Source organism: Haliotis cracherodii, unplaced genomic scaffold, assembly GCF_022045235.1.
Source record: "Haliotis cracherodii isolate W230 unplaced genomic scaffold, xgHalCrac1.p SCAF_8, whole genome shotgun sequence".
NCBI classification, from domain to species: domain Eukaryota; kingdom Metazoa; phylum Mollusca; class Gastropoda; order Lepetellida; family Haliotidae; genus Haliotis; species Haliotis cracherodii.
Genome location: NW_027266341.1, coordinates 39,328,655 through 39,351,384, shown reverse-complemented (window position 1 = coordinate 39,351,384; position 22,730 = coordinate 39,328,655). Strand labels below are relative to the sequence as shown.

Here is a 22,730-nt window from a genome sequence, read left to right as displayed (position 1 = left end):
TTATCGACGCAATCCGAAATCCGAAAATGCTTTCACAGCACGGATACTTTTTTTTAGTATTAAACTATAACCATCTAGGGTATTTCCAAATGACGACTTCCGATGAGCTCCGCCGTTCTTTTTGTCTGTTTGTTTAGGCTGAAGAAATGAATTAACATGCGCCCTTTGTGGAATCTTTATAGATCACATTTAACCAATCAGTGTTTATTCAAAAATGCGTAAAACAAATATTGCCTCCAGCCTCCAAGTTTATTTAGCTGTCCTTGCAGACGGTAGCCCAGTCTCTGGTCACGCTCAGTTGCGTTGCGTATCATCCGGGTACTCACGTGGGAAAAAACAATAACAAAGGCAACAACCAGTCCGGGGAATGGCGTTAGATCAGTGCCCCTTTAATAGGGATAGTAAAATCACGTATAATCCAGTTAACCTTTTATTGCCATAGCGCCCGTAACGTGGTAGTTAATAATAGCAACATGACCGTATCTTGTCTTAGCATGCATGGAAACATTACCAACTTGACAACTCTGTGGGAAAATGTGATTAAAGTTTCACGGCATTTCATGAAAGTTCCAAAGAAAAGATTCTGCACAACCTGTCGGGGTTTTGAGTTGCAGGAAAACATATCCTGGGTTTGACGCACAGCATACGCGGAGAGACATAAACAGAACCAATCAACGCCTTTGATGCGAATTAAGATAACTTTACGATAGGCGACTGGCGGTTTGATAAGCCAGCTTGGAAAACGGCTTCTAATTGCCTCAAATTGCACCATAAAACTGGAGGCTGTGTGTAACACGGAGCGACAACAGACCTCAGTTACACTTTACAGTCTTCAGTGTTGATTGGGAAAGATATAAATTACATGAAAGCAGTAAGGGTGAAGCCATAAAGAATGGCGTGACAATTTCCATGTTGGGAGTTACCGGACCTTATATTTACAGTTATCGTCCTTGATTACATGTGGGCTTTCTTTCGTGCTGGTTATCTGTCCTGACAGCGGTGGGGCTGCTGTAGTTTCAGGCTTAGAGGGAACCACTGAAATTATTTCAGGTTTTATGATTTTCCTCAGATAAAAGGGCATTTTCTTTCTTAAGAGTGAGCAATAAATGTCATGACATATCGAGTGAGAAAGAAAGTTACAAGTGAGAAACATTTGATTGCCGTGTCTAAATCTGATAACCGTGGAGTAATTAGTAGAGGATTTTGGTCTTGTGAAATTAAACAAAACTAAACGTCCTTTGAACGTGCGTTAATGCACTTTAAGCACAATGAGTGCATTGAATATGACGGGCTTGTGACTGGAGGTGAATACCTATTTTGTCCTTCCATCACTTTGGATGCAGCGTATCCAAGGGATACCGACGCTGAAGTACATCAGGCTTATACATTGTAAAATGTATGACGACATTTACGTTGGACTGCAGGATGAATCAAGCAATATACAATATACAATATACTGTATTTACACGTAATGTCTGGGTTAGTTACTTCCTATTTCTATGCAGTTGTGTGGACTGAAGTCATTCATTCGTTCTTAATAGGTTCCAAAACAGTATTTATATCGGAGGGAGGTGTTTCACAGCGTAGAACCCGGTAATGCTGCTTGCCTCCAAGTAAACAAAGGCGACAGTGCTGCGTGTATCACAAACGTGTATACAATGGTTGGTCGCGCAACATCATCGTCAGCAGCTGGTGTTCCTCATCACAAAAAACATACATCAACCAACAAAGCCATTCATTCATCCATTCCTCTGTCTGGGTGAATGAACGTGAGTAAACGCTGCCTAGTTACAAAGGCCTCCTGCAATCCTGCAGCTCTACACCTAATCACTAATCAGTGAATTGTGAAATATATGACATACAATGCACAGGTACGAGAGTATTGAGAGAACAATATGTTTTCATTAATGAGAGTAAATCTAAGAACATGTATGTATTAACTCTGGTCTGATCGATTCCCGACATGGGTACAATGTGTGAAGCCCATTTCTGGTGTCCCCCCGCCGTGATATTGCTGGAATATTGCTAAAAGCGGCGTAAAACCATACTCACTCACTCACTCTGTTTTGTCATGTCCATGGGAAGACTTCGATTTTAAGATGATTGACAGATTGTGCCTTTGACACAATCTGCAAATCCACCTTTGCACGCACACTTTAAGCCTTGGACATATATGAGACTATGCCGACATTTATCAGTTGAAGCCTGTATACCACGTGCCGTTTGCTTTTCCGTACATTGGTAGCGCAGTGCTGTCGATTTTCCTGCTCGTCAATTCGCGTTGCGTGACAGGAGGCGGGGCTATACCGGGCACGAGGCGAGGATCAAACACGCTCGTTAAAGCCATAGCTTGAAATCCACATCTTCGCCGGCTCGTGCATGAGGACAGGAATACGTTGGCTGCTTGCTGATTCAGGTAAGATACACTTGTTGATTTTCAGATTATATTAAATGTACACGCAAGACTTGTGTGATATTCAACCGCCACCTGCGTGGGCCGAGTTGCCTCTGGAGAAATATACACGTTCTCCCAAGAACTTTGGAACCCTTTTAAACTACGTCATATTACAGACTATGGATTTCCTGCGATAGTTTATTCCCTCGATAAATCACAGTTTCGTGTTTTTAATTGGTGTGGTATGAAAAATGCGAATATGATTGTACTCATTCAAGATATCAGTATATGCATATATTTCTTCGTGTGGTTGTACATGTAAATCTATCATGCATTTTGGGATACGTATTTATGATGAACGGAGGAACAATGTTGCCGTCATGTTAAATGTTTGACGTTATTATTTTCTATCTCACATATTATCGTTAAACGTTAATTTCCTACGACTCCGTAAGAGAAAGTGGCTTCATTGTATTGCGTGTCGAGGTCCTGTCACAAGTACAACACCTATACCTGCCTCTAAACACATGTTGATTTTCTCGTTTTCTGTTTCTTCGAAAAATAATTAACTCTAGCAAATCGTTCCTCCCGGAAACCAGCTGTGTGTTGAATATTGACGAGATGACATGTCACCTCACGGTGGATTTCCAAATCAATTGTAGAAACTGCCAGCCCATTACTGCTGCCAACCAGTGCGTGGCCAGTTTATCGAGCTGCCATGAATTTCAAAACTGAACTTAAACGAACTCCGATCATACATTTAATCCAAACCACTGCATGCATGGCTTGCAAACGCTGGCAACATTTGGATCTAATAGTCGTACTAATGTTTACATTACAATGCCGGCTAGTATTCCCAACGGGTAAAATACGTTTGCATTGCTCACGGTCTGTTATGTTTCAATATACCCCATGTTTGTATTTTGCCATTGTATTCTGAAAGGCCAGACCCCTAAATGGATAATGACGATTAAACAGAAACAACAGTCGTTGCATTGCCAGGACTTTTAATGGAAAAAATATTGGATGTGAAGGGAGACACTGGGGGTAGTTGACGGATACAGCAACAGGAAGGACATGGAAGTTGACAAAGACTTCTCCTTAGGAGCGGATTTATCACTAGTTTCATTCATTCTGTAGCGGGCACCAAAGAAGTAAGAACCAATTTTGTCATATGAATCAAGCTTAGATGCATCAATTTAAACATTCAGACTGTGTAAAATGGTATGGTAGATTGACATTGCAGTATTGCACGTTAACATCAAATGGAGATGTACATGTCGGTATACACCTTCGAGTGAAGACCAATGCGTTGTTTCATATTCATGCCATTGTAGATGGGCGTGTGTTTGTATACTACAGCCTTACGTCAATGTCCATCCATCAAGACGAAACTGTCGTCCCGATATGTTGGGACATTTTCAGCTCAGTGGCAGCGATACTGTTCACGTTAAGGTAGAGAAGTAGTGAATGAGTCGAGTTTTAGGCCGCCTTGCACAACATTCCAGCAACGTCACGGGGACGGACACCCAGTATTCACACAGTGTACATATGTGGAGAATCGAATCCTGGTGTCGGCGTGACGGGCGAACGCTTTAACCATATCAAACGGTTGCGTGTATGTAAATCCGACTCAAACCCAGTGCCATGTAACCAATTTAATAGACATTAAACAGAATGTCGACACGCGTGAAGATATATTAATATTGGCAATGATTAAGTCGTTTAAAAATCCCTTAACGTCCTTTCGATTATGATGTGTGGAGTAAGTAGACTGCATTACTATGCGAAGCAAGAACGGCGAGAGACAACCCATTTGTAATGTCAAAGACGGCTAACCCACGAGGAGGTTACGGTTGAGAGTCCCGCCGCTGTACATATCTGGAAAAACTATCAAACAAGCCTGTTATTTCAGTATAATTGCGTCCGTAGGTTGTAAGTCTGAGTATTCCATCAATCATCGATGTCAAGTACACGTGTACATTGCTGTCACTCATATACACGGTAGATACAGATTATGCCTCGGCCATGTGCTTTTTCTATATTTTCTCTGCTACGACGATCGCTGTTTTTAAATCAGTCAAGCACATCTGAATACACAAGGGAATTTTGGGGTGACGTGACAAAAAGACGCTGTAACACGCTTGCTTCAAAACCTCGATGACTGATTGTTTATGTTAACAAAAGAAATTCTAAACAAACATACACATGAACATCTACAGCCTCATCAGTTGTGAAATTAAGCAGCCGGAAGAAAAATCAAGCACCGGAAAAATCTTTAAAGGACTCATTATGTCAGCATAAAATTTGAAAAAGCCTTGTTTAATCACGCTGGAATGGAAACAATGTGTAGTCTCCGATTAAGATCTCGAGAAAGAAATGTTTTGTGTTGTTACTCATAGACAGATATGTTTATGTAGTCGTCTACAACTGATAAAATATTGTTTTTGTTATACATTGCAAAAGTCGTTGAGGTGTATTGTACTTTTTTAGAAGGCGATATATACCAATATGGTGACGATTTAGTTCTCTTCAGTCGCGTTCCATTCATTCCAGTGGGAGTATCATGCACACGTTCATTCTCTTGTCTTGGTTGTTACACTGCAAGACATGTCATCATATGCGATGAACCTTAAGATAGTTCTCCCAATATCTCAAACTGCCTATTCAATGACACATTTACTGATATTTCATTAAGTATTCATATTAGCACAGTACTAGAGTATTGCTGTGTATTACGACTTTGAAAAGTGTCTGTATGTGTATAACGTATTTACCAGTATGTCACGAAGACAGGTGCAACCAACGCACGTGGTCTACAGTCATATCAAATAAACAATAAATTTAGCATGAATAAGTCCTCGACATACAAAGCTATCCCTCACAACAGATAGACAATTTAATGACACATATTGTGAATATTCTCACAAAATATCTGAGCCCCTATTGCCACAAACACTCTGAATCTTGTGATGCACCACAGTGCCACAGTCAACCTCAGCTGACGTACCTGCCGACTCCGGCTTGTCCGGACTTTAACCCTTCCTCTATTCAAAACCATCAACTGGCATGAACACCAAATGCGTAGATCGATGCTCATGATGCTTATCACTGGATTGTCTGGTCCAGACTCGATTATTTACAGACCGCCGTCATATAGCTGTGTGTTAAACAACAAACAAGCACCAGTGTACCCATCCCCTCCTCAAAACATGAAATAAATAAATACAGGTGATTAAGTTTTCCAAACGAAACAAAATGTTGGAACAAAAGAAATGTAATTATCCTTTTCTTTTGAAATGTTGATAAAGATTGTAATCTTTTTGTATCAGTGTTATCCTCTTCTGTTTCCAGCACGTCGTCGTTGATCTTGCCTGTATTTAGACACATCTACCAACACATGCTCAGAGCTCCAGATAAGCTTTTGGTGTTGTGGGTATTTTACCCATGCATTTTAAAATCATTGGGTATCAGTAATTCTATCTGCGTATTCAAATTTCTGTTACCCACTAGTTTTTACACATGTGGGTATTTAAGTTAAATATTTTAAAACACTATTCATCTAGTCCCTGCAAACTGGTGTCGTGTGGGTTCGAGAGCTTTATAGGACTCAAAAATACCACGATACTTCCACAAGAAAGTGTGATGGCAAATGATCATGATGTAACTGTCATCGTGGAGTTTGGCAAGGTTGACGGAATGCCCGGTTTTTTTCAAAATAGGTTGCTGATTTGCTAATCGAATACGCAGGGTTACTTCACAATATTTTGATGATACGCACAAGTTTTATTTTTTAGCGTATCTGTTAAGTTCGTTGCGTATTTGATACGCTTGGATTACATTTTACTGTGTATTTCTGCATTTCTGATGCGTATTTTACGCAGTTACGCAGCTTATCTGGAGCTCTGCATGCTAGTCTGCCGTGTGGTAAAAAAAAGACTACAATAAAACATATCCCTGATTGGACAGTTTGTGACATTTTAGACGAATTATTAAAAACAAATATTATGTTAATGTTCCGCATGGTGGTGTGTACAATTACACGCATCCAACTTTCTTCTCTGTGTAAAGACGCCTGTAATGAAAGTGTTTAAATGTACATAACATGAATTCAAATACGTCTTGCGTAGGTTGTCGTGTACCTATCACTTGATGAATATTTGATATAACATTCTACCTGTTTCCTCTCTTGTTCACACTGTCTAGATACCTGAGTGAATGGACTTCTATTTAATCTCTGTCGCATTTTATTATTCTGGAAATAAGCGATTAAAAGTACAAATAGACAACGCTCAAATCGGTCTTAGAAGCGAAGTCAAAACATATTTGCTTGATCCCCTCAGTACTCAGGTCACCCACCAGCTCCCGTTTGTAACCCGAGGGTGTAGAATTAAACAACCGATGTATCAAGCTCAACAGATAGTCCGAATTCATCACCGTGATGCGCTGACGCTACGTTATAAATCTCACGTGATAATGACGGAGAATTAAAGGTTTAAGTGGGCTACCAAAGACATGACAAATCAATCAGAAAAGAGAGGGAAGGAGAAAGCGCCCTTGTTGTACACAGTTTTCAAGGGTTAAGCTTTTGGGGTTTGCATCCGCTTTGTGTACACATTCCTTCGTGTCACGAACTTATATCAGTGACAAAAGAATTTAATATTCCGCCACTGTTCAGAATTGATATTATTAATAATTTCAATATTGATCTGACAATGAAGCAAACACCTCTATGTGTTAAGAATAATATATAAGATTATGAATTATTTTGATTTTGAGGATATTGGAAACCTTCGTTGCCTGATAACAAACTGGATAGGGATATAAGACATGTTGTCAGGATTGTCTATCGAATGAAATTAGATAATCAGGTAAACATTCAGTTAACCTCATTCACAGATGCGATATCGTAATATTTGACAAATCAGTTAAGTGGCTGACTCACATGTATAGGTACACCAGGATGCAAAGATTCCATATAGCACTGATCCTGATTTCGACTTTTTGGGAGATATAAAAGAAAGTGTATATACTAATAGTATGCAGATGCGTGTAGCTATGGACAATGAGAGCGTTACATTGTAAGGTATATTGTGATCTCATTAGACTAACATCTAGTCTCTGATATGAAGATATGTTTCAGAAACGAACCAGTTTTTTAAGTACAGTTATAAAATTGAATAAAAAGGACCCCGGAGACTTTCTTCATTTTCAGATACTGCAGTGATCTAGACTTGCCAAACAATATAGACTTGCTTGGGCTGTATTGGCTTTATTTGTTTCCGGGTCTGTATGACAGACTCTGGTCTCATGTACATTGTGTTTTGTTCAGTGTTTACGCATATATTTAAAACATGCACCTCGAGGAAATGTTTGACTCGCCTATGTGACGTCTACCATCAGCTGGGACCTCTGTTCCACTTTGTGACGGAGTAAATATGTTTCACACACTCCCACACCTCGCAGGGTGACGGTAAGAAAACATTGCCCGCAAAATAATGTATCATCCGGGGATCTTTCTCACGTAAAACTCAATTTCCGATTGCTATCAGATTCCTCTGAAGCAAATGTAAAACAAACATAGTTGATTTTACAGCCATGTACCTCTAATAAGCGGCAACGAAACAGGGGTTTTAACGTCGTTATCATTAGCTCACGTTTCTGTGGGGAGCTATCATTATCTAACACAAATATACACCCTGTTCAAAACAAATAGCTAAGCAGCGTAATTAGAGACCACGTTATGTCACATGTGAAATGTACAAGATGCCCCCTGTGATGCCAAAACAAAGAGGTCTGGGAGTGATGTATGGTGGCCTGTTGGGGCTATAAACTAGACTTATGTGTACCCCTGACATGCACACGTCATGTCATCAGCATAAATAATACCAGTCCTGATGAGTTCATCTTGTAATTATAAATGGACGGAAGGGTCGCGACCTGTTTGAAATAAATTACACTTCTCTTTGGTGTGAACGCAGGCAACATATGGCTGGCCATGAAATAAACATCGGTCGGAATGAAATGGGTGTCGGTTGGAGTGAGATACGTACCAGTTGAGATGAAATGGGCATGTGGTCATGGCAAATTGATTTATGTGATGTGGATTTCCATGAACCTCCATATAGGGCAGTTGGAAATTGGCTTTACATCATTTGACCTGCCTGTGGAGAGGTGTAATCTCCATAATGGACAAAGGTATTAAACTGTCATAGTAATGGGCGCAGAGTGTTTAGTGCAGTCGATCTGTAATGGCAGCAGTAGGTGACAGCAGGATGCATTAAAATCCATCTGTAAACGATGATCCTCCTACTGTTGAGGTGCATGTAGCTGATCCTTGCTTCGTGTAGGTGGCAACCCCCGGCATGCGGACGGCCCGCGGGGTGCGTTCGTTACCTGGTCATACCACGGGCTCTGAATGCTACGTTGATTCACGGACCTATATAACCGTTATACAAGTCCGTGATTGAATCCATGCGTTAGGTAAACTAAGATTTCCATAACGAGCGCCTGTTTGTGGATCGTGAATGAATAAAATGATGCCGAAGACATCTTTAAATGAAATTGACATCGAAACCGAATGTTACTCAACTTTGTATTGTTTTTTTTCTTGTTTAACGCCGCACTCGGCAATATTCCAGCTATATGACGGCGGTCTGTAAAATAATCGAGTCAATCCAGTGATTGACATCATGAGCATTGGTCTACGCAATTGGGATCGATGACATGTATCAACCAAGTCAGCGAGCATGACCACCCGATCCCGTTAGTCGCCTTTTACGACAAGCATAGTCGTTTTTTACGGCAAGCATGGGTTGCTGAAGACCTACCTATTCTACCCCGGAATCTTCACTGGTCCTCAACTTTGTAAGTCAGTGACAGGAGTGTCAACTATAGCTCCAACTGGATATCAGAGTGACGGTCGCTGCCATGGGACCTTAATCAACACAATTCAGAGTGACCGTCATTCCGTGATATCTCTAAATGGATGTTAACTGACTTTGTGAAACATATTACTTTCCCGAGGAGTGTGTCAACATTAGGCGCTTGTGAGTTTTAGTGTTTTAGCGTAAAGCAATTTCTTACATTCCATGTTTTATACGAAGTAGGTTGAGAAGGTTGGGGCAACGACATAGATAGCTGTTCATGTAGTAAATCACCACTTTGCGTCGTCCGAACTTGATTGCTTGCACGATTCCGTGAAATAGTTGGTATGTTTGGGCCCGTGCTGTTGAACAACATTCACTCACTCGCAAATTTATCACGTTTTTATTTAGTATCTTTGATTAACACATTTTGTATACAGACTAAACTAGAAATGTCGTAGTTCCATATTCAGGGTGCGCATCCGGGATGCTAATTGTCATCAGTTAACCTACACTTAGCGTGACAGCCCCGGACCCAGCTACACACACGGCGGAGGTTACTCTGGATGTAATTCTAAAAGCATATGGGTATAAACCTCTTACACATAAGTACCCAAATTGAGTCAATTGAACTTCAACCGCTTGTTGTCACCTCTCTGTAGGACAAAGTGGTGCTTACAGAAGCTTAGATGCCCAGTGGTCAAGCAAAGCGCTGACCATCAAACACAAAGTGGATCCCTTACCTAAACATTGTTCCAGCAGGCGTAAAGAGGGCCAATATTTGATGCTATTATATACAGTGGAGGGACCGGGCTTGTCATGTGATATACGCGTGAGAGAGGCTTATGTCAGTCTGCACAGACTGATGCAGGATAGTCCAAGTTACCGGCAGCTCGGCTACAGGTAAGTTTAATAATCTCTCATTTAAAGTTAAAATACCATATGGTCAAATACAACGAATGTGGAAGTTGTGATCCATGCCTACAGGAATGCACAGAGTGACATTTAAACTGGTTTGCTGACTATAATTGTGCTTGTCTTCAAATGTGAATGGGGAGATGCCGTTGGAGTTTTGTTTCTAGGGTAGAGGACTTTCAAACCAACATCACTGTATCTCTTCATCATCAATCTCATTCGGTTGTATGTCTGACGCTAGTACACGTTGTGCGGTTAGTCACCCCCATGGTGTAGGTGACGGCAGGTTAGATTATGGGTGATTGATACGATAACTGTACCTCCAACATTGACCTCATCCTGTATTGCATTGCGGAGTTTAAAGTTTAAAAAATAACTTAACCAATTCCCATGTACCTATAGTAGTATATAGTATATACTATCCCTAAATTTAAAAAACCCCAACTAATTAATATGCATGTACATATTGAAGTATATAGTATATCCTATCCCTAAGTTAAACAAATTGAACTAAATTAATACGCATGTACTTGTATTTCTACAAGATAAGTTCACGAAAAGGCATTTTCATTGTACATGTATATTGACGCATGCATTTGGCTGAAACACTACCTTATAAAGGTGTATATAGCATCCTGTAACAGTAAAATTCACATCAATGGCAAATGTCTCTGAATTAAGACATATGAGATAATTAAATGTAAGTCATTCTCCGCCAACTATCCGCGAGGATAGGCGGAGTTTCCTGACTAGCCAGGTTGCTGGTGTACAGGTAAACGCATGATCAACTGTAACATGGAAACCTACTCACTGACGATCATACATCGGGTACAGCCATCTGATGTTCTTCTTTATTTTCGGACTGAATCCAATACACTCTCATTTCCTTGACAATGTTGAAACGAAAGGGGTGAAAACTGTGACATTACCGAAGTTTGAAATTGTGGGAATTATATGAAAAAACTAATAGCGATTTGGACCGAATAATATAAGTAACATTGAAATGATCTTAAAGTGTAAATGTGGTTATCTTCAAAGAGGACCTTGACATCGTAAATGTGGACATATTAAAATGGATCTTGACATCGTAAATGTCGACCTCGTCAAAATGATCCTTTAAATTGTAAATGTGGATATCTTCAGAATGGTCCTTTAGATTTAAATGTCAAGATGGTCCATGAAAACTGGAATGCGACCTTCTTTAAAATGTCCACAAAAGTTGGAAATGGACGTAAGTGCTGCCAGAATGACATTGCATCCCGAGACTCTATGTCCACACATAGGTATTATCCGTGATCAAAGCCGGGCCATCTCAGTCTGTGGCACCATTAACAACACTTTGACAACAAACAAACACGACATGACCAATCTCAAGTCAAACATGGTGTCCACGACAGCCTCAATGGACATGTTTGTTCCAAATATTTGAATGTTGTATTTCTCATCGTCAATCAGTGAAAGATGATAGTGGGCCAGGGTCATATAGACATATTATGCCATCAAGTGACGTCATTAACAAAGGGCGATAATGATCTTTTCGGAAGATTACGACTTGCTTGTATATGTCGGCGTCTTGCGGATGTCAAACGACGGATTAAGCTGCTCTCTCGGGCTAAGGTGGAACACGTACCAAACGGGTCATCGAATGACGTCCAACACAGGGTATAGTTTACTATAGTATGAGCAGGGGTAGAAGACGGGCGGGGTTGTGGCATTGTGCCTGGGGGTTAGTCTGTTATACAGACCCTGAAACAAATATATCCAATACAGCCAATACAAGTCTATCATGTTTGGCAAGTCTAGATTACTGCAGTATCAGGAAAATGAAGAGAGTCTCTGGGCTCCTTTTAATATGTTTAATAACATTAATTCAACAACTGTTTTTTTCTGTAAAATATGTTCATTTCAGAGACTAGATGTTAGTCTACCTGGGAGTGTTGAGTTCACGCTGTTTTTGACATCCAAATAAACTAATAAAATGTATGACGATTATAACAGAGTTTATGCGTATTTCACGAAGAACCCACACTAACCTGTCCGTTGTATCAACGTCAATAAAAGTCTATATTTACTGTACACTGGAGATCACACAAGTATATTTTTTGCAATGCAATTAGGAGTAATTAAGTGTAGTGATGGTGTGTCGTGTGGTTATGTCGTTACATGTGTGGTCAAGATGTGACATTCAGATCACAAAACTGTCATATTGAGTCTTCTCTGACAATTCCATTTTAAGACCATATCCAAGAAGGATGTCATTTGAAGAACATCTGACATGTCGAATAAGGGACGAAGGAAAGGTGTTTAGATCAATGGGTACTGAGTTGTGAGATACATTACTGTGCTTCTTTAACTAACATTTACACGTGCTTACGAAGCAACTACTCCTACTACTACTGCCACTACATCTTCTACTAGTATTAGTACTGGTAATACTGCTTCTATGACTCCTCCCCTACTACTTCGACATCTGCTACTGTAGAACCGAGAGAATCAATTACAAAAGTTCCAACTCAAGTGCAGATTGCCTCAGATCAGCGCAGCCCTGAAATAAGGGATTGTTCTGGGCACCATTTGGATAGTACTTTTTTATTTTGTAGATATACTTTAATTTCTGGAACTAAATGTTAGTCTACTGCTTCTGCTACGCTTGTCACTGCTCACAATAGTTTCACATAATACGCTCAGACAGATTTCTTAAAACCAGAAGCCGTTGACTAGAACTGAAATTGTTATTTCAATAACTTTAACGTACAACTTCCGTTGACTGCACAGCCCATGATGTTCAGTGTCCAGCTGACCCCTCGCCCCATGCAGTACTGTAATGTTGTATTACGCTAACTGTATGATATACTGACCATTTCAAGGACATCGGACACATCCCTATGTCCACCAGACCGTGCAACAACTGGACACAGTGCCCTAATGTCCGGCTGCTGGTCATATATCAGGCGGCCAGTGATGGACATTTGTTTGGCCGGAGACAGCACTCCGGCAGTGGCCACAGAAAACAAATGTCCGTGCAACATCTTGACTCGATTTGTGGGCTTTCCAATGACCCTTGGTCAAGTTCATTGCTTTTAGTGGTCAGCAATAGAAAATCTCTCTTGTTTAATTTGGTCATTTGTAAGCACTGATGTAGTTTTAAGCTTATAATGCTGAAGCTTGGTGCTATTTATTCACTTGTTTCTGGTCATCAGTATAAACACACCTGGCTATTCTGTGGGGATCTGTCAGAGAGGTAGGTCGTATGTTAATACTCTATCGGAGCACAATAAACCACAATCTCAGGTGATGCCAATCATAATGTTCAAACAAAATATAGATAAGACATTCATCAACTTATATCTTATTATTGTCGTTATATTTATGGCGGATTTATTGTGCATGTCATTAATTTCAGATAAGTAAAATAAATATATCTGTACCATAAACCTGTCGTACTGACTCACCTTCATTAATAACTTCAGAGGTAGGGAATGTATTAGTAGTAGTCAAATAATAAAGAAAGAATCTATCCATAAGTCTAGTAAAAGAAAAGAATATCACACATGGGGGACATTCTCAAGACATACCGCGAAATGTACCATATCATCACATCTGCTACAGAACAGAGGCAGGGTGGCAATTTAACGTGTTTCATTTATAGCGTCTTTGTAGTAAATGTGATTTTAAATAAGTTTTGATCAGTTTTACAGGGTACATTTAGTTAGGTTTCTAGTATATATTTTCTGTGTCTACATTGCCATATTTAGATTGGGAATAAATAGTTAATCTCCAACGACACGTTCACTTGTTTACATCAGACATAGTTTTGTGAATAGAAACCTCACTGAGAACTTCGAATAACTACCCGTCCAGGATAAATACTCTATGCAAATAACCGCTTCTGTTGTATAGATCTCGACATGGTTTCTATTTCACAAAAACTAAGAAAACTATAACGACAAACGTGGTTTTAACATCTGTACAATTAACTCTCGTTACTTCGGATTAACAGATTCAGTTTTAAGCAACATCAATTATCAACAATAATTAACGTGTTTCCACTGTGTCGGTGCAGGATGTTAGTTGCCCGGATTAACAATGGTCTGGATTGACGAGGGTCTTGTTTCCCTTAGTGTTCCCATCAAATATGTGACGGACATTTCCCTTTACCCATTACCACAGTAGATGACTTCCATTCCGTTTGTCCGACCCACCATGGCTCCAAATTACAGGGAGCACTCTCTACAAACACCAATCTCATATAAAGGACAATCCCCCCTTCACATCAAAGTTCTAAAAGGGGGGATTTACCATACCAGAGACTTGTTTCATAAATCAATTATTTTATTTGCTCCTAACATTCTCGAACTACTGAAGTAGATCTAATGCTGACCCCCTGTTCCATCACTGCCCAGGATGAGCAGTTGCTGACTATACGGCCCAAGTTAACCTCGTGTAGGGTAGGGACATTTGGCTAATGACAAGCTTAACACTTCAGTGAGAGTGGAGTCCCACTACTGTCAGGGACAATATGATCCCGTCTTCAAATCTTTAGCATAAACATAACTGCTTTGAAATTGACCCTGGAAGACCTCGAGAAAATTAAAAAAGCATTTTAAAGCGCCATGGCTCTTTGCCTACCACAATGCAAACAAATCACGCCTTTCTCCTTGCGAGCGGAACAAAAGACATCTCGCGATGCTTTTTTCTCTGATCAGTCGTTTGTAGTAAGGTTTGATAGATTCCTGTTCCGAAAGATTGAGTCTGTTTGCATTTGATGTGACGCTCCATGAAATTTACGAGTGGTCGTGTCACCGTCACTGTCTCTTCCTCGCCTATCTGGCCGGTCCGTGTGGACCATCCACCGTCAACGCCAGTGTACTGCCGTAGTTGAATACTGGCCTAGTATAAGCCACCTCAAACATATGGCAGATAGCTGGGGGCAGTAGGGTCGATGTGAACATGAAAAGAACGCTTCATCACTCGAATCGACTCAAAAATATGTTAATTGGAGTTACTCTTTTCAAGAATTTGAATTAAAGTTTGAAAAAGTCGTTGGATGATTCTATACTTGAAAGGGGTGTTTGGTATCATTTTATATGTATCAATACACCCTTTTTGAATTTATCTGATCGACAGTGTATGTGATCTGATATACACTAAGACTATTTACGTTGGCATTGTTATTATTCTAGAATGAAATATATGATTGAACGAAAGTGTCACCTACAGGCTACAGCATACTCCAGTGAACGAAGGTAGGACATATTTATCTTATAACTTGGATTATTACTACAAATTATATCGTGCTATATATATGACGTGTGATCCAGTGACATCGTCGTGAGTTCATGAGGCTGGTTGAACCAGATTTGATTTCATAATAGTTTAAAGGGAAAACAAAGTCAATATTATTCCCCCTTCCCCGTTTGTGTCTGTTAAGACATACATGTATTTGTAATGGTTAGAGAAACACGAGCCTGATAATATTCGATTAAGAAAGAACACAAACATGTGAGCGTGAGGTGTAGAGGCCATACAACGCAAGTACAATGTTGGTGATATTCGTGTCAAAATCACGTATTACCAATAACACATCACCCTTCCCAACATCTGTCCACAAAGTACACCCGAAAACACGTATCTAAAGTGTCACATTTCATTAAAAACCGAAATTGATCCATATTCAAACGACATAAACACGCCACCTATTGGAGTGCGACAGAGAGGCGACTGAATACCCTGTATTTACACGTGTGATGTGTTGAACTATGACAAGACATCAAACATCAACACAAACACCATTTGAAGTACAAGCCTTGTTTCTGATACAGTCTTAAAACTGCATAAAATATATTTATTTTTAAATAGTCAAATCAGGTGTCAAAGTAAGACGTTTCATACCTGATGTTTTTATAAAGGACTATTTCAAAATTTTAAATTAAATCAATCATCATAATTTAGTTTTTACATATTTGTTTATATTCGTATAATTGCTCGGCATTTACTTCAAACTGTGATATTACTATCATTCCGTATTTTTAAATTACAACATAATTTTTTATTGCATCTGGAACGACCAGGGACGTATGGCACAAATACCATAAAAAACAAAAGAAGATATGTTTGTGTACTCTATACTGAAGGGTGTGACTTAATAGCGTTATTAAAAAATCCAAATGGCCATTAAATATATCTTGATAACATTAATCATGAGTTAACATATTACCTCAACCGTTCAATAATGAGGTCAGGACTTAAAAGCTGGATAGTTAATAGTCTTGAAAATTAGTCGCTTACAATTAATGTGAATTTAAGTTGACCAAAGTCAAGCCAGAAGCTGTGAAAACAAATTACTGAGTTGAATTTATGTACATGGGTATATAAGTATAGCTTAATTCATTAAAAAGTCATAGAATACGAGATTGAATTTCACGGTCATATTTTGTATTTTGCTGAAAACACTTTGGGTCAGTGACACTAAACAGAGGCCCTATATTGGGACTTAGCCGCTCAATAAAGGGAATTCCGGGAATATTACTTTAACATCATAACCATAAAACAGGTAATACAATCTTCACTGTTTGAAATCTTAAATAGACACGTCAAGCTGTGATATGTACAACAACATCCAGGTAGACGAGCGCTCAGCATATTTTGACTGTGAGGAATAAAAAGCTAGTTGATCCATATAGAATATGATCCATATACACCTAGTTACCGTCTTAGTGCTGTCATCATGTGACTCAGCTTTCACTGCACATGCGTAGATGCCCGGGTGAGATAGACGAGGTTCGGGAGGGCGTTCCGGTACGGGACAAGCTAATGGCCAATATTACTTCTCGCTTCATGGTCTGTGTGGGCTTTCATACAACCGTGTCCAAGTCAGACACTGACAGTGGGGACTTCTGACAAAGGGTATATTTGTTGTGGTAGTAAGACTTGTTAACGAAACCATCACCTGGAAGCAATTTCCGTGTTTTTGATAGACGTGTGATATGTGCAGTGCCCGTGTGTCGTGAAATCAGATCGTGCGTTTGACCGCATGGAAATCTCGTATGGACACTCGGCACGGTCTTTTAAACGCGATAGATCTGATTTCCTCGGCCGGCTAGTCGGACTAGATAGTCTGCTCGTATTTATGTCATGTCTTTTGTGAAATGGGCTCCTTGATGGACAGATATAGGTGTGCTCTTTGATTTCCTGAGCAGGGTCATTAAGCCAGGGAATAGATTCAAAATCGTCTTTCAGCACCTGCAATAGACACTGATTGAAAACCAGTGATAGATTGTTCAGTTAACGGACATAACAGGGTCCAGAACTAGTTTAGGGTAAACGTACAATCTCTGTCAGATTCTCAGTAACAAGCGTTACAACTTAAACCCAACTCAGAGACATAATAGTACATATCGCCAAGTAGACTGACATCGAGTCTCTGAAATGAACATATCTTACGGGAAAAAAAACAGTTGTTAAATTAGAATATAAAAATATAATAAAAAGGAACCCAGAGACTCTCTTCATTTACAGATACTGCTGTAATCTAGACTTGCCAAACATTATAGACTTGCATGGGCTGTATTGGATATATTTGTATCAGGGTCTGCAAGACAGACTAATCGCCAAAGTGTAACCGAACTGTAAGTAGAGCGTACCTAAGTGTACCTGAAAGGTAAGTAGAGTGTATCTAAAGTATTAACGATGTGTACCTGAAGGTAAGTAGAGTGTATCTGAAGTATAAACGATGTGTCCCTGAAAGTTAAGTAGAGCGTGTCTGCAGTGTAAGCTAGGTGTACCTTAAAGGTAAGTAGAGTGTACCTAAAGTATAAACGATGTGTACCTGAAAGGTAGGTAGAGTGTGTCTAAAGTATAAGCAATATGTACCTGAAAGGTAAGTAGGGTGTATCTAAAGTATAAACGATGTGTACCTGAAAGGTAAGTAGAGTGTGTCTGCAGTGTAAGCTAGGTGTACCTGAAAGGTAAGTAGAGTGTATCTAAAGTATAAACGATGTGTCCCTGAAAGGTAAGTAGAGTGTATCTAAAGTATAAACGATGTGTCCCTGAAAGGTAAGTAGAGTGTATCTAAAGTATAAACAATATGTACCTGAAAGGTAAGTAGGGTGTATCTAAAGTATAAACAGTGTGTACCTGAAAGGTAGGTAGAGTGTATCTAAAGTATAAACGATGTGTCCCTGAAAGGTAAGTAGAGTGTATCTAAAGTATAAACGATGTGTCCCTGAAAGGTAAGTAGAGTGTGTCTGCAGTGTAAGCTAGGTGTACATGAAAGGTAAGCAGGGTGTATCTAAAGTATTAACAATGTGTACCTGAAAGGTAAGTAGAGTTGTTTAAAGTATAAACAATATGTACCTGAAAGGTAAGTAGAGTGTACCTTAAACATAAACGATCTATACCTGATAGGTAAGTAGAGTGTACCTAAAGTATAAACGATGTGTACCTGAAAGGTAAGTAGAGTGTATCTAAAGTATAAACGATGTGTACCTGAAAGGTAAGTAGAGTGTATCTAAAGTATAAACAATGTGTACCTGAAGGTAAGTAGAGTGTATCTGAAGTATAAACAATGTGTACCTGAAAGGTAAGTAGAGTGTATCTGAAGTATAAACAATGTGTACCTGAAAGGTAAGTAGAGTGTATCTAAAGTATTAACAATGTGTACCTGAAAGATAAGTAGAGTTGTTTAAAGTATAAACAATATGTACCTGAAAGGTAAGTAGGGTGTATCTAAAGTATAAACAATGTGTACCTGAAAGGTAGGTAGAGTGTATCTAAAGTATAAACGATGTGTACCTGAAAGGTAGGTAGAGTGTATCTAAAGTATAAACAGTGTGTACCTGAAGTGTAAGTAGAGTGTATCTAAAGTATAAACAATGTATACCTGAAAGGTAGGTAGAGTGTATCTAAAGTATAAACAGTGTGTACCTGAAAGGTAGGTAGAGTGTATCTAAAGTATAAACGATGTGTACCTGAAGTGTAAGTAGAGTGTGTCTGCAATGTAAGCTAGGTGTATTTTGTCAGCTGTATAAATGACAGGTAGAGTGACAGCTGCAAGGACAACATACGTCAACACCAATCTGTATGTCCAGAATCCTCACCAAATACACGCGCTAGTTGCAGCGAGGGAGTCAGTTTGCACGCAGCTTAGAACTGTATTTCGGTGTCGGTGACCATAGACCCTTACCGGTGAAACCCAATAGCACTGTGGGTGCTAACAAATGTGGTAATCTGGATGAATTTGGGATTCGAACCCCCGACTAGCAGATCCTATTATGACTATTGAGATCACTAGGCCTCCTGTTATGGATACAGATTCCTGTTAAATGATACCTGACAGCCAAGCAACGCCAAGCTAGTGCGCTGTCGGTGGTCATACGTAGTTACAGACAACTTGCTGGTGGGTCACAAACAGTAATGGGTAATAACTAGCTATGCTTGACTAATCTCGGGGGTTGCTTTAGCACAATCGCCACACCAGGCACACGGGCACACTTGGCACCCTGTTATAGTGCAATGTAGAAGAGTTATACCCCGTTTATTCATGAGTGAGTTAAACGCCGCTTTGAACATGATTTTAGTTCTTGAATTTGTCTTCTTTCCCTATCACCAAAAGGGGGCACAGGTGTCCCAATCGTCTGAGGCGCCGCAATTCGCTGTGTAGAGTTGCGTCCCTTTGGCACGCCAGAAACCTGGGATCGCGGGTTGGAATCGGTTCGCCTCAATTATATTTTCTTGGTTTCTCAGCACCATACCCGTGCGCGTGGGTTTCACCAAAGTGGTAAGAGACCTGCTATCGTCCTACCACACCAAACTATCACGACGGATTATAACCGGAATGCTGCTAAACGCGGCGTTACAACCAACTCACTTTCATCAATATGAGTTGAGATGATGCTAATGTATTTGTATTCGTTACATCTTTGTCTGTGGCCAGGAAGTATGTATGATGTTACTAGTCCGTGTTTTCTGTTTAAATAAGCCAGCTGACAAATATTCACATTCAACAATGAGTTATGAATGATGATGAATGTATCCACCCCAAAGTGAGATTGTTTTGGAGAATCAGCAACATATTCACTGTGTATAATATAAAATGTTGCCAGGCTTACCAAATATACAATCATGATTTTGATGAGGAAATATCCAAATCGGTCCGAAGATATCCTGCTTGACGTCTATTAATCAGTCAAAGCAGTTGAAATATATTGCAACATATCGTATTTCGTACATCTCGGATAATGTGTATGTTGTTATCAATTACTGATGTTTCTGCGGGAAAGTACTACAAGGTTAGACAAACAGGACCAGTTTTCCGTCCGTCCATATCTCACGTTCTGCCTGAATGGCAAGCTTAGCTAAGCCTGGCGTTGTTTGAACACATGGCACAGGTGATCGTCTGTCAATAACCTGTCTCCATCCATCATAATCTATAACAGAGACAGGGGTGTCAATATCGGGGAGAGCACTGAAGTCTTCCCCCGTAGTTTCAGGTTGTACGCGTGTGTGTGATAGTGTATGCCGATAGACCGAGGAACTGATATGTTTCTGGGCTGTTTTGTGAAATATATGTTCTTGCTCCGAAATACACCTTCACATTTTAGGTTTACTTACTGAATCAATAGAATGAATACATTGTTTCTTTCTTCTTTTGTTTAACAAATATGGCTTTGTATGATGGTAATTTGATTTGAACATGTGATTTACATGCACCGTTTTCTGTAAAAAGTGCATACATAAATGATCTGCATCTAAACTAAAATAAATATACATATAGCATATCAAATTTCAGCAAGTAAAGTTTTAAAATTATTCGAGTGCGTTAGTTCGTCAGTAAAACGGTCAGTGTTGACACTAGGGATCTCGATGTCCGCTACGATTGATTGTTTTTGGCTTTAAGTCTTAAATCAATGATGAACTTCCCCAAGAATTCCCCCAAGTTTGGGAGAACGGATTAACGCGGCAGGTAAAGGTCACCTGTATGTGTTGACTAAACTTGACATTAGGCGCAGAGCCCATCCCTGCAAACACTGGGGTAAGGCAGGAGGAGTCTCGGGGGACGGGAAACATCACCCGAGGGTCTGGCGTTGAGAACGGACCGGGGGATAAGTGAAAGAACACTGGTATATTACACATGGGGGAACTAAATAACTCAAGATCCAAAGAAAAGTTATCGTATGGAAACGTTAACCATATTCATACATATCATAAATACAGTTCTTACTTTTGCAATGGTCCGAGCTCTGGAACTAGTTTCATGAACAGTAGTCCTCACTCATGTTCGTGTTGCGACCACCCGACAGTGTTTTATACGTACTAGATATCAGACATGTTGCGACCACCCGACAGTGTTTTATACGTACTAGATATCAGACGTGTTGCGACCACCCGACAGTGTTTTATACGTACTAGATATCAGACGTGTTGCGACCACCCGACAGTGTTTTATACGTACTAGATATCAGACGTGTTGCGACCACCCGACAGTGTTTTATACGTACTAGATATCAGACGTGTTGCCACCACCCGACAGTGTTTTATACGTACTAGATATCAGACGTGTTGCGACCACCCGACAGTGTTTTATACGTACTAGATATCAGACGTGTTGCGACCACCCGACAGTGTTTTATACGTACTAGATATCAGACGTGTTGCGACCACCCGACAGTGTTTTATACGTACTAGATATCAGACGTGTTGCCACCACCCGACAGTGTTTTATACGTACTAGATATCAGACGTGTTGCGACCACCCGACAGTGTTTTATACGTACTAGATATCAGACGTGTTGCGACCACCCGACAGTGTTTTATACGTACTAGATATCAGACGTGTTGCGACCACCCGACAGTGTTTTATACGTACTAGATATCAGACGTGTTGCGACCACCCGACAGTGTTTTATACGTACTAGATATCAGACGTGTTGCGACCACCCGACAGTGTTTTATACGTACTAGATATCAGACGTGTTGCGACCACCCGACAGTGTTTTATACGTACTAGATATCAGGCGTGTTGCGACCACCCGACAGTGTTTTATACGTACTAGATATCAGACGTGTTGCCACCACCCGACAGTGTTTTATACGTACTAGATATCAGACGTGTTGCGACCACCCGACAGTGTTTTATACGTACTAGATATCAGACGTGTTGCCACCACCCGACAGTGTTTTATACGTACTAGATATCAGACGTGTTGCGACCACCCGACAGTGTTTTATACGTACTAGATATCAGACGTGTTGCGACCACCCGACAGTGTTTTATACGTACTAGATATCAGACGTGTTGCGACCACCCGACAGTGTTTTATACGTACTAGATATCAGACGTGTTGCGACCACCCGACAGTGTTTTATACGTACTAAATATCATACGTGTTGCGACCACCAGGCAGTGTTTTATACGTACTAGATATCAGACGTGTTGCCACCACCCGACAGTGTTTTATACGTACTAGATATCAGACGTGTTGCGACCACCCGACAGTGTTTTATACGTACTAGATATCAGACGTGTTGCGACCACCCGACAGTGTTTTATACGT

General features: G+C 40.1%; 1 protein-coding gene across 3 annotated transcripts in view; it reads left to right on the top strand.

Moving 5' to 3' along the window:
- Window positions 1-2,350: 2,350 nt before the first annotated feature.
- Window positions 2,351-22,730, top strand: part of LOC139450421 (protocadherin gamma-A4-like) — a 60,625-nt gene continuing 40,245 nt past the window's right edge. For 2 of the 3 annotated variants that reach the window (XM_071232116.1, XM_071232113.1), the window contains exon 1: window positions 2,351-2,416. The gene's annotated coding sequence lies outside the window, so the exon portion shown is untranslated. Of the gene's footprint in view, window positions 2,417-17,058; window positions 17,083-22,730 lie in introns of those variants that run through there. The other variant, XM_071232115.1, reaches the window with a different exon arrangement.